Below are 8,063 nucleotides of genomic sequence, written 5' to 3'. Positions count from 1 at the left end.
TGTTTGCAAGCTCCCATACATTAGGCCTTCATATCACATGTCCTTTATGTTGATCGCAACTTCATCTGCTGTCGCCATATGCAGTGTTTTTGTGCTTGATGGAAAAGACGATTAAGTCGATTCGTATACATTAAAAAAAAGTACAGATCACAATGTACTTGATCATGTCTACAGTTTACACCGTTTACACACGACAGGTTTCTGGTTTTGTTGATGAGTTATTTCTTTTGCTCCAGGTTTGAATTCTTGAATGCTATGCGGAAGTTAATCAGGTCTTTTGAATGAAATTTCAAACACACAATGCCTGATGAAGGAAGTCTCGCAGATGAAATGCGACCGGAGAAAACGATCGCTTGTGCCAATCGTTTCTCTCTATAGAGAGAAAAAATGTACAAATGCCGTAATGCAATCACGCGGAACCTTATTGCTCTTTGGCATAAGGCAATTATTCGCTATGACGACTATTCAGTTGTCTCCCCCCCCCCCCCCCCTCCTCCTTTCCTTTGGTGGGATTTGTTGACCTGTCGTAGTTCTTTTGCCCCTCGGACTGTTCTTTACGCTCAGTCTAGTGAGGTGTAAAGAAAGGGAATGGTGTTTCCGAAAGTTACAAAAGGTAGATATAATGCATGATTGGATATGTAATAATGAAAGGATGTGGTATGAATTCAGAATTCAACAACTTGTTGGTTTGCTAGTCCATCATTGATCTGCCACAGGGGGCTTGTTTCGTGGTGTGTGAGTTTGTTTGTTTGTGTTTTGTTTTTTCTTCTGTTTTTAGGTCCTACTTTCTGGAGTACTCAAACCGAACCGGTATCACGCCTTTTAAAAATGGCGACTATTAGAGCAAGGTTATATGTTCATCGCCACTGTTTAATCTTCGCTCATCTCATGAATGTGTAAAAAACTAGACTTCCAAGAAGTTTACTTGACTGTGGTATCTAGCTGTCCATCTTTATGTGCTTGTTTGTTTGTTTTGTTTTGTTGTTTTGAATTACGTATACTGATAAGGCAATATAAAGTTTGCGTGCCTTGATCATTGTGTATAGATAATCTCCTTTGGTAAAATGGAATGACACAGCCGTTGTCTACTTTGTAATTACAGATAGATAGATAGATAGATAGATATATAGATAGATAGATAGATAGATAGATAGATAGATAGATAGATAGATAGATAGATAGATAGATAGATAGATAGATAGATAGATAGAGCTAGAGATATTTAGATGTAGATATAGATATACATGCATAAAAACATATATATATATTACATACATAACATTTCAATGCGCTTGGGTTGCAATCACTCTGCGTTTGTAACTACAAGGTGTAAAGGGAAATTTATGTTTTTTGTCTATCTCGACCTGCGAAATATTTTCTGGCCAGCATGAGTTTGCTACAATTGATTGAAAATATTTAGGGTGGGTCAGATGACAAACGGGTTGCTCACTGTAGATATTTCCGTCGATTATGCATCTATTTCGCAAATCATCTGAGCATGCGTAAACCTCGTGTCCCGTAAAAGCTGCGTCACAATTCTCAGTGTGACTAATCGTACATGGTAATTCGCAGTTGGTGAATAATCCATGAGAATATGGGGCGGAGCCTAACACATGGGCGGAGCTCCGAATGACCTCCCGGCTTGCTATCGATTGAGTGGTCACGACTAGCAGCTTTTGTGATGTTCAGGAATTTAACGGTCAGGGTACGTGGTTTGTATGCAAATATCTGATGTTACATATTGTTCTTTTCTCGAAGGAAAGCAAGGAGGGGTTGGAAAATCGATAACTTAGCCTTTGTTCATCGCTTCTCGCTCAGGTGGTTACGTAATAGACCGAGACTTTTAGCTTGATTGAGGTTATACCTAATAGCAGTGAATCCTTCGATCAATGGTGCAGATCCCTATACTAGTACTTTCCATGGGACTCTCACACAAATTTGTCCATACTTAAAACAGTATATAGGACTATTAACTGTGGACAGCAAGACATACACACATTTTATATCCATCAAAACAGGCGAATGGAGTTGCACTTCTGTGTGGAGGCTTCCTAGTGTAAAGATTGGAGACAGCGGACAGTCATGAATGTACCTGTTTTACGGTGACTACAGACAAAAGCTTCGCCAATCACCGACCTGATTCCCCCCGTTAACTACGTACAGCATTATTCCTTGCTCACAATAAGCGATGTGGGAATCTTCTTTCCTTTTCTTTGGTCTTATCTATTGTAGCCAACCCAGTATATTTTGAACCCTCCCCCCCCCCCTCCATTACTTTCTTTTTCTCTTTTAACTGGCTTCTTTCTTTCTTTGAAAATAACGAAGAGCTGAAATTCTTCCAGCATTCTCTTCCAAATATTCCACATCCTTGAAGGAATTAAAACGCCTGAAAGAAACACAGAAAGATTTTTTCTTTTTTAACAGATCTCTCTCTCTTTCTCTCTCTATACGCTTATAAACAAAATCACTAGTAAAATGACGACCGTAAAGATACCCTCGATCGTATGTGATCTAATGCGTGAGGGATGTTTACATACTTATCCATATACAGTATATGTAAATATAGATAGATATAGATCTTTATAGAAAGAAATAAAGATAGATAGATAGATAGATAGATAGATAGATAGATAGATAGATAGATAGATAGATGGATGTATGGATAGATAGATAGATAGATAGAGATAGATGGATAGATAGATTATCAGTAAAGTTATAATGGAGAGTCTTCATAAATACACTTTTCTTAGAAATTGTATTAGAAATAGTATATTCTATAGGTGAGACAACGATAAAGACCCCGAAAATGATGATTTGGTGTCAACAAGTTCACTCGTTGCCTTTGCACACAGTTACAAACAAATCATACTTCCCAAGGATGCTCTTTAATTAATTAATTAGTGTTGGGATGAAGAAGACGTGTACATTATGGCAACATTCTGTGGCACACCACAGACAACCCTAATATGACGCAAGGTGCGATACTACATTTTGTGGTCACAGACAGTCAATATATTAGTGACACAAGGTGCGATAGTCACGGCCGCGGAATTTTGCGAATTGTTGTTAGTTGCATCTACCTGTGTGTAGACAACTTAGCATAGTAAACACCTGTACATCCTCCACCACGTCACTCTTGCAAGATGCGCCACTTATTTTCCTGTAGGTATTTCAGCAGCAAAGGTACATGCAAAATTATATCTGTTGACACCAAATAGAAGGACTTAACAGCAACCGTTTCGTGGTGATTTCATGCAGGATGGAATTTATATAGAGTAAGGCCTGTCCGGAAGATTAAACAAAATGTTTGTAACGTAATAAAATCTATACTGCGCATCCATGGAATTGGCAGAAGAGTAATGTTTGTAAGAGCTTGAATTCAGCAAACTGATAAGGTTGTGAATAATCAAGAGCTAATTCATCAATGTCAATTTGAATAAACAAACTCATCGTCAAACAGTAAGATACGCGAACTACAAATCCCCTTGAACAAATTCGAATTATGTATACTGTAAACTGATAAATACAGACTCACTGAAAAAAAAAACAGCACTGTGGATGAGAGAGGGTTATTCTAAACCGTACTGAAATAAAACAAACAAACAAGTAAATGCAGGGAAAAAGTGAGCATGACAGATACAAATAATCATTTACATATAAAATGGAATTAATGTTTAGTACTCTCTTCTCCTGAGGGTCAGAGCGCAAAAGAAATCGCAGAAATAGAAAATGTCAGAACACAATTCAGAAGGATATGAAAACGATTTTGAGCAAGCATCAATCTGTCATACTTTGAACATTACACCGTATTTTCAAGGAACCTAATATGATACATTTACATGGCTTTTTAAAAAGGAGTTTATGGATACATATTGCATCATTGCCAATGGGAAACTATATCATATTTTATTATATAACATAGTATTGTATTGCGTTATGTTATGCATTCATTGTTATATCTCATATTCTATTATATCGTAGTATACTATATGTTCATATTGTATTACAATCATGTTGTATCATAGAATTATTTCATATTATGTTATAATATATCATATTGTTATTTTACATTATTATGCATGTAAATTAGAGGCTTGGTTTGCAACTTGTTCATACTCAATGAAGAAGATTACAATAGTGTAGAATTATGATTCAGTAGCCAAGGTAGGCCCCTATATTGAAAAAAAAAATGTATGTGGAGAGAAATGGATAGATACTAGCAGGTAGATATATAGGTAGATGTAGAAGATATATATAATATATATATATATATATATATATATATATATATATATATATATATATACCATGTTACTGATCAGATTACAGTATGTAATTTGATATTTGTTGTTAGTCTGGGCTCCAGACTCTAAGATAACCCTTGAAACATTTAAAAAGCATCTGAAATAACTGTGTTAACATCTTGGTAGAATATTTTTTGAATTGCTTGCAGGGTATATTTCCATTTCGTTCTTGTTCTTCAACTTTCATTAAAAGATTATGTACAACTATTCAATGTATGTTATTCTCTCGATTATGTCCCTCTGCGCCTCAGAATAGGCCACTAGATCGATAGCGCCTTACAAATGTTGTACTTATTATTAATATCATTATTTTATTATTTACCTCGAAGCGTAATTGATTTGATCAAGAAGGTACGAGAGAAGTTCTCTCGTAGTTCTCTCGTATCTCCTTGATTTGATACATTGAACATGTACAACTAAGAGACTTTGGGAAGCGGGTTTTGTTGTTGCTAGACCATTCCCTCCCAGACCAGTGGTACCCTAATCTCTGACTTGTAACAAAAGATTGAGGTCGGTCAATGTCTGGCCATGGATTTCAGAGGGGTAAGGGATTATCCGATTGTCACTGACTCGCCTTGGCATTGGTGCTATAGGATTAGCATTCTGCGGTTTGTCTAGACGCTGCATGATTACGGCATTCTCATCTTGTGCGGTGGTTTTCACCAAAACGGACAGGGCCGTCTATAAAAAGCTGTTCTAAGTCAATTTCAGAATCAATCTCTAGATTGCTTTTGGCACTGGTTTAGGTGTTGTTTGATTTTAGTGGACACTAGAGCTCGTTTATAAGCAAGTCAGAAAGTAATGATAATGACGCATTGTCAAATGTGAATTACCTTTTCATTACATGTTTTTGTTATGATGTTATACTTCACATGTGCTTCACACTCGTACTGTAAACACGTATTCTTGTAATCTCGTTCGATGCCCCATTTTGTTTTGTTTTATGTATTTGTTGTTTGTTTTGTGCTCTGTTCTAGTATGTTTTCTTCTCCCCATGTTCCTTTGATGATATCGGTAACTTTTATCAATCTAAATTTCGTGTCTGTTTCCATATACTTTATTCTCTCTGTGCTCCCCTATTGTTGGTAACTTCTATCATTTGGTATTTCAATGCTTAAGTTGCAATATGTGTATGATTTGATTTTAAGTGTACATTCTATTTCAACAAGCCTCTGGCTTTCTCTGAACTGTACCTCTTACATTTTGTAAACATTGAATTGAATTGAATTGATTTTCAGGATAACAGCAGAAGCTTAGTTGTGGTGGTATAGTATTAAAGCAGAAGTTGCATTTTTTTTTTAATCTCTCACGGTGAAAATGATTACCCAAAAGGACAAAAAAAGAAACGACACAAAACTAAACACCGATATAGTGAATGCCCAGGATGAGAGACAGGTGATTTTCGTTCTACCTCCGTGGTATGTCTACAGCCTTTCTTGGATAATCATTGTACCTCCAAGGAGGTGAGTATCCCCATGTTGTAACTGCGTTCATCAGATCTGTCTCCCTAAACCACATTTTATTTCTCCCTTGCTCCCAGTTTAGGCATGAAAGTGAGATCCTTCTCTGTTGGTCTGGGAGATGAACTTGGGCGGTACCGGGGTCATTGCACCCTGCCCGCATGCCATCTCGTCGGATACATCACCCACATGTAAACATAATTTTCTTGCTAGACGGAACATTTCGTCGACCGTCTTAGGGAAGGCAAAAAATAGGGGGGGGGGGGGACATAATCTATCGTTCTAGCCATGACTGTCTTTTAAATGTAGGATCTATCTTTCACAAACTGCAAACCACAATGGCAAATAGTTTTTTGAATCGGCTGATAATGTATTTATAGTCATGAATGAAGAGTGATCACAGTCATTATTGAGTTTCGTTTTACAGATTTTAGTTGATTTGCTACAGCGCTGGACCTTTTTTATTATTATCTATTGACTTACATTTGACGACAACTTTCTTAACTTGTATTGCATCGGACTGAGTCCCTAATTGTTTAGTTAACAGTAGAAAGTTTGCCTTTTGTTGCAATTAGTTGTTTGTATATTCACCAACCTATTTTTGATGCTATGGATGAGCGAAGTAAAGACATGAATCGTTATGATCGTTGTATTATTTGTAAAGGTAGCAATTTTAAACAGTAATGTGAAAAGAAAATCACAAGAGCATGGTTGGTGAATTCATTTTATATCTGGAGGGTAGAACAGCAGCTCAATGTCCCTGACCTGACAGTGTCAGTAACTTCTTATCATCACTACGTTTTTGTTTGTTTCTTTTTTTTAACAACGAATATCTCATGCGTCACGAAAGATGCCGAAACATATTTCGCCCGACCTCAGATGAAATGGCTGATGTGACACGTAACATTCCTGACACGAATTCCAACTCGTGCGTGTCGATAGAATGCCTCGAGATATGGAGAGTTGAAGACACTGTCACGTTACGGTGTGACACCCCCTCCCCACGCACAAACACACACACACACACACACACACATTCACACATTTACACACTCACACACCAGCATCACCAGTACTACCCACCACTCTCATTCTATTAACAAGTCAGAACATCATCCTTTGCTCTTTCTAGAGCAAGATGATGCTAGATTGAGAAAAGTATCTACGAATACTGTCTGAATATTATCATACGACAGCTGTAAGAGAAAGTCAAAGTTCAAAGGTGCTTTAAAAAGACCATATCTAAAATATGTCCTGCTTTGTTAAAGGGGGAAATCTAGTCCAAATATAAGTAAGTCTGATCAAAAAGAGTCAAATCTTAAGAGTTCAACGGTAAAATGTTGACTGAAATTGGATGAAAAATAAGGAAGTTATGACATTTTGAAGTTTTGCTAATTTCTGCAAAACGTTTTCTTGTCACCTCCCTCGACTATTATAGCGCATAATAGGACTGATGTCGTTATTATGAACCGAAATTCTGTACCTTATACTATCTGTTTTCGGAGTAGAATTATTCGATTATCTATCTACCTTACACATGTTTGCTTGGAAAAAAAAAGCGAAAAGAAAAACGGCTACAAAGTGTCAAACAGTCATAAAGTAAACAAAAGACGATGGTCGTGGCAAAATATGATTGTCCCCCGCAAAAAAAAAGACTAGAACTGTTTCATAACAGTAGTCAGATTTGGCGTATGAGCGTTCCAGTAGTTATGATAGTAATGATTAAGGCGATGAGGACGATATTTATAACAGTGATGCTATTGTTGAGGGTGATTTTGTTATGATACTCAATGCTTGCACAATCACGGTTTGAATTCATGTTGATACATGGGAATTATCCAACAAATTAATCTATGGATGAGAAAGAAACTCTCGCTTAGCTCGTCATGTCAGACGAACTGTGCTGGATCTATTTACTGAACATAACAAAGAATTTACAGATATAACATCTGCTCCATGTGATGTATTATTTCTCCATCTCAGGCGCAGCAACATTTTTTTTTACAGTAATATAAAATGTACTGAGATATCAAGACTGTAATATGTTTGGTTTCTTTCGTTGTTGTGTGTGTAATCTCTAAGCTTCACTACAGCTTATACAACATAGTATGAGGAAATACCTTACGAATTTTAAAAACTGAGATAGTACAAAGAAAAGCTCTGGTCTATTGCGCACAGGAGTGATATATGCGATTTGTTGTTGTGAGCGGTTAATAGACAGTTGGTCTAGCGTGGCAAAATAAACTGACTTGGTTCTCCTTCAATCAGGGCGGAACCCCAAACTTGGTCATGAAATAAG

The sequence above is a fragment of the Diadema antillarum genome, unplaced genomic scaffold, assembly GCF_040938485.1.
Source record: "Diadema antillarum isolate AM-2024a unplaced genomic scaffold, OU_Dant_1.0 seq00000085_RagTag, whole genome shotgun sequence".
Lineage (NCBI taxonomy): Eukaryota > Metazoa > Echinodermata > Echinoidea > Diadematoida > Diadematidae > Diadema > Diadema antillarum.
The sequence above is the reverse complement of the archived record's forward strand: the minus strand, read 5'-3'. Positions refer to the sequence as shown.